The following is an 8,575-nucleotide window of genomic DNA, read 5'->3' as shown; positions in this document are numbered from 1 at the left end:
TCCCTTCTCTCTCTCTCTCCCTAATACTGTATTTGGAAAAATATGAATCATCATCAAGAGTATCATTATAGACTACTCTAGAAAGAATGGACACTGCCTTGGCCAGTGTGGCTTGGCTGATTACAAGTCAACCCATGCACTCACTGGAAGGTTGCTGGATCGATTCCGGGTCAGGGCACAAGCCTGGTTTATGGGATGGATCCCCACTAGGGCCATGCAGGAGGGAACCAATTGATGTTTTGCTTTCACATGGATGTTTCTCTCTCTCTCTCTCTCTCTCTCAAAATCAATTTTTAAAACCTTAAAAACAAAAGAAAGAATTGATAACTTTTTGAGGCTCTTCGGGTGCTGTGTTTGTCTTGTTAGTATTCCAGCCTCCTGCCTTGCTGTCAGGTTAAACATCACTGGACTTGAAAGTTACAGTACCACTTCTAATATTTCTAATTAGGTTACTTTTAATTTGCAGTAACCTATAACCTAAGATATCCAAATATGGCAGATTTTTAAGAGTAAACAGGCTCTAAGAAGGAAATTACCTCTAACAAACACAAGAACACATTTTAGAATTACAATCCTTTAGGAAAGCAATTTGGCATCATATCTATATCAGTGCATCTACCTCTTGAACCAATCTCCCCAACTCTGATGATCAATCCTAAGAATAAAACCTAAATATAAAATACCTTTATGTACAAAGGTATTTGCAGTAGTGTTGCTTGCAATCCTGAAATTATTAACTGCATAACTGTCCCACAAAGGTAATACAGCACTACTATAAAATGGAGTATCATGTAGCTTATAAAAATATTTGAGTTTATAATTTAGAAAATGCTCGTGTTACAAAATATTGAAAGGAAATAAAACAAAATCCATAGTTCTTATGTGATCCGAGTACACCAATTCTTTCATCTATTTATCTGAATTTTATTGCCTTTCTACAATAAATCTGTATAACTTGGTGAGAGAAGGAAGATTTTTATTATTAAAAAAGAAACTTAGTAGTAGACTTAAGAAATTTTCTCGCCCTGGCTAGGTAGCTCAGTTGGTTAGAGTGTCATCCCAATACGCCGAGATAGCAGGTTCGATCCCTGGTCAGGGCACATACAAAAATCAACCAACAAATACATGAATAAACGGAGCAACAAAAATCATTGTCTCTGTCTCTGTCTCCCTCCCTCCCTCTCTCTCAAATTAATCAATAAATAAAGAAGCATAACAAAAAATTTTCCCCCAAGAGTAAAGCACTGAAACTTTACTGAAGCTCTTTTTTGCTTACTTTCAGGTTTTTATCTGTGGTTTAAACAGATGAGGTCATAAGGTAATGTGATAGGTCTCTTACCACTATCGATCAATTCTTTCATTTGCCCAGCACAGGGATCAACAAACATTTTCTCTAAAGAGCTAGACAGCAAACATTTTAGGCTTTGTGGGTCTCTGCTGTAGCTTCTGAACTTTGCATTTTTAGCACAAAAACAGACATAAACAATATAGAAGTAAAGAGCATGGATGTGTCCTAATGAAACATTATTAACAGTGAAATCTGAATTTCATATATATTTAATGTGTCACAAAATTATTCTTTTGATTCCCTCCCCCCAATCATAGACAGTGGGCCAAACAAAAATGGACAGCGGGCCAGATCTGGCCTGCAGGTCATCGTTTGCTGACCTCTCCTTCAGTGCATTTACTCTCTTGACTGCTTCACACAAAAAAAGTAGACAATCCACTCTCAAATATGAGGAAACCAAGGGTTAAGCATCAGGGCTTCATTTTCAACTTTTTCAATTATTCTATCTACATGCATTTTAAAAAATAATGAAGATTTCAGATCACATTTAACCAAAGGTGATTTTATTATTTTCCTTAAGCGATCAAGTAGGTTACAGGGAAAAAACTTTACAACACTTTAGAGCAATGACTTTCTATCAGTGTGCTGCAAGAATTTTTAAAACATGCCCCGACTATTATTCACTGGCACTGACCCCTTTTCTTTTTCCTTAGACTGTGAAAAAGAAAAAGAAAAAAGACAACAGCCAACACAAAAATCAATAGTCATCTAGTGTGAATGAATCAAAATTACAGATTTTTTTTTTGCCAGATTGGCAACAAATATTTTTTCTGATGTGCCACAGAAGTTTAGTAATTAGCTTATGTGTGCCATGAGATGAAAAGGGTTGAAAATAATAGGTTTAGAGTGCTACCGTTTATTTCAAGCAAAAGAAAGAGAATGGAGAGCAAAATGGGCAAAATAATGGGACAAACAGAAATTAAACACTTTCAACTCTCCTGCAACAGCCTCCATATTCCCATAATAAAGTTGAAGGGGCATGGTAACACATATGCCATAAAAGGGACTCAAAATGCCACACTGCTGTGTTCTATATGGCTACAAATGTTGGTATCATCTTGACTGGGGTGGGGATGGAGAGTAAGAATTTGGACATAAATTTGACAAGTTTAGATCTTAGGAAGGAAAAAGAACAATCTTTTCTTCTAATGAGCAACAGAATACCTAACAATCAGTTACATAATATTGAACTATGTTTACTTACAGAAAATGTATTCAGGAGTATTTATATATAGTACACAGTACTGCTTAGGGTGAAAAAGAAACTTCCCAATATTACTTCCTTTAATAATTAAACAATTAGCATTTGCTAATATAGAAGATACATAATAGAAACTTTTCTAGGGCTAAGAACCTGTGAAATCTTGAGATAAATTTGAATTAAAGTTAGTTTTTGAGGTTATAATTCTGCTTCCTAGCAAAAGAACAGTGTTTTACTAAATTCTAAAATCCAACATTACAGGCATACATCATTTTATTACAATTCCCTTTATTGCACTTCTCAAGTGTGTTTTTACAATTTAAAGGCAAGTCCCTTTATCAACAAAAAGATTACCACTTGCTTAATTGTGATCCATGCTTTATTGTGGTGGTCTGGAACCAAACCAAAAATATCTCCAAGGTATGCCTGAAGCTAATTTTTCTGTAAGCAGCATTATTACTAATTATGTGAGGAAAAAAAGATAAAGTACATCAAATAACTTGGTTAAGTTCTGTCAGTTTTTAGATGTACTAACGTATGTTCCAAAACATTTACAAATAGTGTGAAGAACCAAGAACATGCATTAGTAAGTATTATACATTTATATCATTAAGAGTACTAATTTTTCTCAGTGAGTATCTGATCCAATTCCTCATCATCCTATATAAGATGCAATATGCAAATAGTCATAATGCCACGACGCGTCACGACCAGATGACGGATCAGCAGAAGAGAGGGGCAGCGGAGAGCTGGAGAGCTACAGGAGGGGGCAGGACAGCAAGCTATGAGGGAGGGGGTTGGGGTGGGGCTACAGGAGGGCGGGGCAGCGGGCCCAGAGCTACTGGAGGGCAGCAGCGAGCTACTGGCACAGGGCTACTAGTATACCTATAATAAAAAATAAGGAGAAAAACCCATTTAGGGCTACAATAAATGGTGTTAAAGCACTTTCTACCATATTACACTAATCACATTATCAAATTAGTTTTATTTTAAGGCCATAGAAATTAAACTCTGGTAAGAGGGGGTAGGGTAGAAACTGTGTGACAGCCACCTAAATGCTCAATACTGAATGAAAAATTTTAAGGTATTTTATAAAATATAAATTCAGACCATGAAATCAACTAATATCTGTGGAGTGACCATACATGTCTTCATATATATTAAATAAACAATGCTCATTTTAATAGAGACAATGAATAAGGTTATTCCTCAGACTTCTTGTAATGCTGAGGACACCAACATAAAATGACCGAAAGCAACTTCCCCTTGGCACTACTTCTCCAAATTAGTCCTCTAACACCTAGAGGCTGTTGCTACCTTGTCCATGAATTACAAAATTACACAAAAATACTAATTCAAATAAATGTAAGTCAGTATACGCCAAGTACTACTCATAAAATATTACTATTATTGGATAGTCATTAAAAACACAAGGAGGCCCTAGCTGGTTTGGCTCAGTGGATAGAGCGTCGGCCTACTGACTGAAGGGTTCTGGGTTTGATTCCAGTCAAGGGCACATGCCTGGGTTGCGGGCTCAATCCCCAGTGTGGGGCGTGCAGGAGGCAGCCAATCGATGATTCTCTCTCATCATTGATGTTTTCATCTCTCTCCTCCCTTCCTCTCTGAAATCAATAAAAATATATTTAAAAAAACACACACACACGGAGTGTTTTTAATAAACATCATCATTGAGCAAACAAACAGGTGCTGACATCCTTAAGAAGTACCTTGTCTCTTCAGTGTATTAAATCACTTCTACAAATTCATCAAGAAAATAAATGTTTAGCAGTGGTTTTTCTTATCCATGAGAAATGTAAACCTAAATCCAGATTTAAGTATTTATAGACCATTAGCCTTCAAAGATTTAACATTAGAAATTTCTACTAATTACCAATACCAAGTAATTGAGTTGAATCAAACACTTTTCTAGTAATATTGGACAAGTCACTTAGCTAGTGGTTGAGTCAAGATCCATACCAACACATTTTGATATTTGCTACTTGTTTGTCCATGTACTTCATGGGGGAATTATGTGTACTTGTTTTACTTGCATAAAGAACAATATTACTGACAACTACATTGAAGACAAGCTAAGTTTTATGACAAACTTGGCAAGAATGTGTTATCAAGCATCTCGTGGTCTCTATGGCGCCCAGGCCCGCAATATTGGGCCTCAATGGGGACCTGGGCATGCTGGTGAAGGCGGGCGAGGAAGGCAAGGATGACGGACGGCTTCAGGGAAGCAGAATATGCTGCCATCAACTCAGGTTGCACCAGATCAATTCCTGTCTGGACCACTCGGTAGAAAACAACCACCTCCATGCCCGCCTCCAGGAGCTGCTTGAGTCCAACCAGCAGACTCTCCTTGAGCTCCAGCCCCTATGCTCCAGGAACCCCCCACCAGGCCCCAACCCTGATTCCCTGGGCCAGACTCTAGCCTGGGCACTCACCACCTGACTTAAGGTACCTTCTCAAGGGTTGGCCTACAGGTTCCCTGGTGGCTCTGCCTGCTTGATCCACTCTTCAGGTACTCCCCTCTGGGGGTCAGGTGTGGGCCTGCAACCCAGCCACCTCGCCTCCTCAATTCCTGGGCACTCTCTCCTTTGCCCAGGCCTTGAATGTCCTCAACAACAAAAGGTATTATCAATATACAGACTCCCAGAAACCAGAAATCTTCAGACTCTAGTTCAAATCTTCTAAGATTAGAAATTATATTATTCCAGCACCAGCACTGAGACATTAAATAAAAATTTACCAAACACTTCTGTGCAAGATGCTTTAGCTATTTGAGGATAATCTTACAGATAGTCTCAAGAAAGCAAAATAGGATAAATAAGTATACATATACTTACATATATGCAAAATATAAGGCCAAGAGATTTTTTCCTTAAAATTCTTTCAAAGGAGAATCACCATATATTTGAATCCTTACAATGTATCTTGGATTATAAGTCATTGTCTCAATTTAAGAAAATATTGTTTAGGGAAGTTCCTTTATTTTAAAAAACAAAATACTGCTTTGAGAAGATCTACACACTAAACCCCCTCAATCAATGCCAGTTTTTGATGCTTTTTAGATATCTGAAAGAAGCAGGTCAAATAGATGGTAATATAGATGACATGCTTTATAAAATTGTTAGATAATACAAAGTGGCTCTAATGAGTCAAAGATACATGTGGAATGACAAAGATATATTTTAAAATGAGCCTCCCCAAAACAGTGTTTCTAAATTAGCATTATTTTGTCATTTACTAATCCATTATCCTAAAAGTGGAAGCAGACATTATATGTCTAATGATGTAATTTAATGAGAAACAGCACCACCACCTATAAAGAATTATTGTCTCAAAAACAAACTCACACCCCACTAACTCAGTGTGGCCCAGCAGTTGAGCATCAACCCAATAACCAAGAGGTCACTGGTTTGATTCCTAGTCAGGGCACATGCCCGTTTTAGGAATTGATCCCCAGTAGGGGGTATGCAGGAGGCAGCTGATGGATGATGTTTCTCTCTAGCTCTCTCCCTTCCACTCTCTAAAAATCAATAAAAACATATTTTTTAAAAAACCACGAAACTTTAACTAATGAAGCTGCCAAATCTAAATACTGGTTTATCAGACATAGGACAGAGATAGAACAAAATCAATATATGATACAAGAAAAGTAATTTCCCAGTCCAGAATTTTAAAACAAGTGGTAGGGATGGGGGGGGGGGGAACCACCTGGTTTCACTAACATATCTGTGACACGAAAGAAATTTTAAAGGGAGAGAGGACTATTATACATACAAAGAGGCTTAAAGATCAAATATGCTGTGTAAACCTAGTTTGAATCCTGAGTTTAACAAATTAACTATAAAATACTTTTTGGAGAAAATCAGGGAAATCTGAACACAGAATGGGTATTAGATATTAAGGAAGGTGACACATGTTTTAGGCAAGTCTTCCAATTTTCATTTTGAGTTAAAAGAAAAAATCACCAAGGAAAAATATAACATTAACCTTATGTTTCTAAACATCCTGAAACTCTGAGAAGAAAAAACATTTATCTTGCATCAACCTATGTAATAATGCTATAGTGTTTCACTGGAAACGCTTAAAAATATTTCCACAAATTCACCTTTTACATTACAAAAGCAACATATTTTTCAATGAAAAAATGTCTATATTGCTAAACATAAAAATCTAATGTCAGAAACAAACTTACCCAGTTATAAATACAATTATTTCAATCACATCCATCAATAAAATGGCCTCAAACTGTGAAAGCAAAAGCCATGAGATACAAACATTCAGACACTTAAAATATCTGTAAGTCTTAAGAAAATGAAAAAAACACAATTTTCCTATCTTAGAAACCCAGCAAGTTTAAAGGTTATTGAATAAGGAAGCATGTAGAACGTGAGTTCAGGGGATAGGAAGCAACCTCCACTTGAAAGTATGAAGATCCTGTCAGTGTCTATAAAAAGGAGACCGTCTGGGCACTGAGAAGATTGGCTCTGGATTCATACTTGGCCCAAGACTCGGTTCAGAGTTATAATTACGTCTGCCAGCTACGATAAGTGCCTACACAGGAAGGCAAATTATCTCTCACCATCAGAAAGATTTATAAACAAGTACGAAAGGTTTAAGCATTAATATGTGTTAAGATTGCATTATTTGGTTTATGTACTTTTAATGCCTAAGAATAACTGACCTATTAAAGTGAAAACCTTGTAAGTCCAATTTAAATATGGCAGTAATTTAGACTGTTTTTTAAAAGTAGAATCTTACTAAATATTGGGACATCTAAGAGAACTTTGGACTCAGACAAATTAAGTTTAAAAAACTATGCATTAAAATTTACTTTGTTTGAAGATGAAGTATGCTAACAGAAAATCTAACTTGAAATAGCTAGACTTGTGAAAGAAACTGGACCTTTAAAAGCAAAAACTAAACAGCTTAAGAACCAGGTTTCTGATATAAACTTTAATTTTTAAAATTAAAGTTTAATTTTTTAAAATTAACTTTAATTTTTTAAATTAGAGAAAACCTTTTCTGGTACAAAAACTGCCCTCAAGGACACCAAAAGATTCTAAATAATTTAATTTTACCAAAAATTGGAATTTTAAAGACATTCTTGCAATAAGGAAAATGCCAACAACCACTTATGATGACTGTGCAGGTGAAACAAGTGATTTTTTTTTTAAAAAAAGCAGGATATTAAACGACCAAGAACAAAAGCTTAGCCAATTAAAAATATGTATCTGTATCTTCACAGGATCCCTACGCAGAATTCCTTAAATCAGCCTCAAATACGCCGGGGTCACATGGTGTGGTCATCTATTAAACATGAACCTCAGCAGGACACAGGCTTTTTAAACAGTAAACAAGCTTTTAAAATCCTTCGGTAACTCCCTTTATGAAAACTCTCGGCATACAATACCTTTGCAGGTATTCCATTTCTCTTACGCGTTTAAAAGCATTTTTTTTCTAATTAAGCTTTCCCTAAAAACCTTTACTAGAAACATGTGTCGCCAGTTTTCTTAAGTTAAAAAAAATCTCACGAAATACTAAATCCGGATTTTAATTGACACGATTGTCTAATTACACCCATTGTGTCCGCGATACTGCCCGCCCCCCCAGTACCAAAAGTTTAAATATGTGTTAGGAGCGTTAAGAAAAGTGCGTTTCCCCTAGCCATGTTCTCAGAAGCAGCACTAACTTTTACAAACGTGCTTGGGCATAAAACCTTCAACAATTTGTTTTCCCCTAAATGTAGCCCATGCAGACGGGAAGCTACGGCTACAAGGTCTGAAGCCTCCAATCTTTTCTTTGGCCTTAATTTGCATATCCTGGAGTCTCAGAATCTGTTCCAATAACAAAACACAACATTCTTACTAAACGGCACTCGACCAATCGAACCCAAGTCGCCGTTTCTCTCGTACCCACACCGGTCTGCCGCCTGCTATGCTCGGGGCCGCGCTCGGGGCCTCGCGACTGCCCACACCGCCTCGCAGACCCACTCCTTCCCCTTCGCCCACTCC

The 8,575-nt window shown here is 36.9% G+C and overlaps 1 protein-coding gene across 3 annotated transcripts in view; it reads right to left on the bottom strand.

Annotated features, from left to right (window-relative positions):
* Positions 1–8,575, bottom strand: part of PUM2 (pumilio RNA binding family member 2) — a 68,452-nt gene that overhangs the window by 58,438 nt on the left and 1,439 nt on the right. For all 3 annotated transcript variants that reach the window (XM_015566400.1, XM_015566405.1, XM_015566406.1), the window contains exon 2: positions 6,850–6,856. The gene's annotated coding sequence lies outside the window, so the exon portion shown is untranslated. The remainder of the gene's footprint in view (positions 1–6,849; positions 6,857–8,575) is intronic.

The sequence above is a fragment of the Myotis davidii genome, unplaced genomic scaffold (genome assembly GCF_000327345.1).
Source record: "Myotis davidii unplaced genomic scaffold, ASM32734v1 scaffold238, whole genome shotgun sequence".
Classification (NCBI taxonomy): Eukaryota; Metazoa; Chordata; class Mammalia; order Chiroptera; family Vespertilionidae; genus Myotis; species Myotis davidii.
The sequence above is the reverse complement of the archived record's forward strand: the minus strand, read 5'-3'. Positions and strand labels throughout refer to the sequence as shown.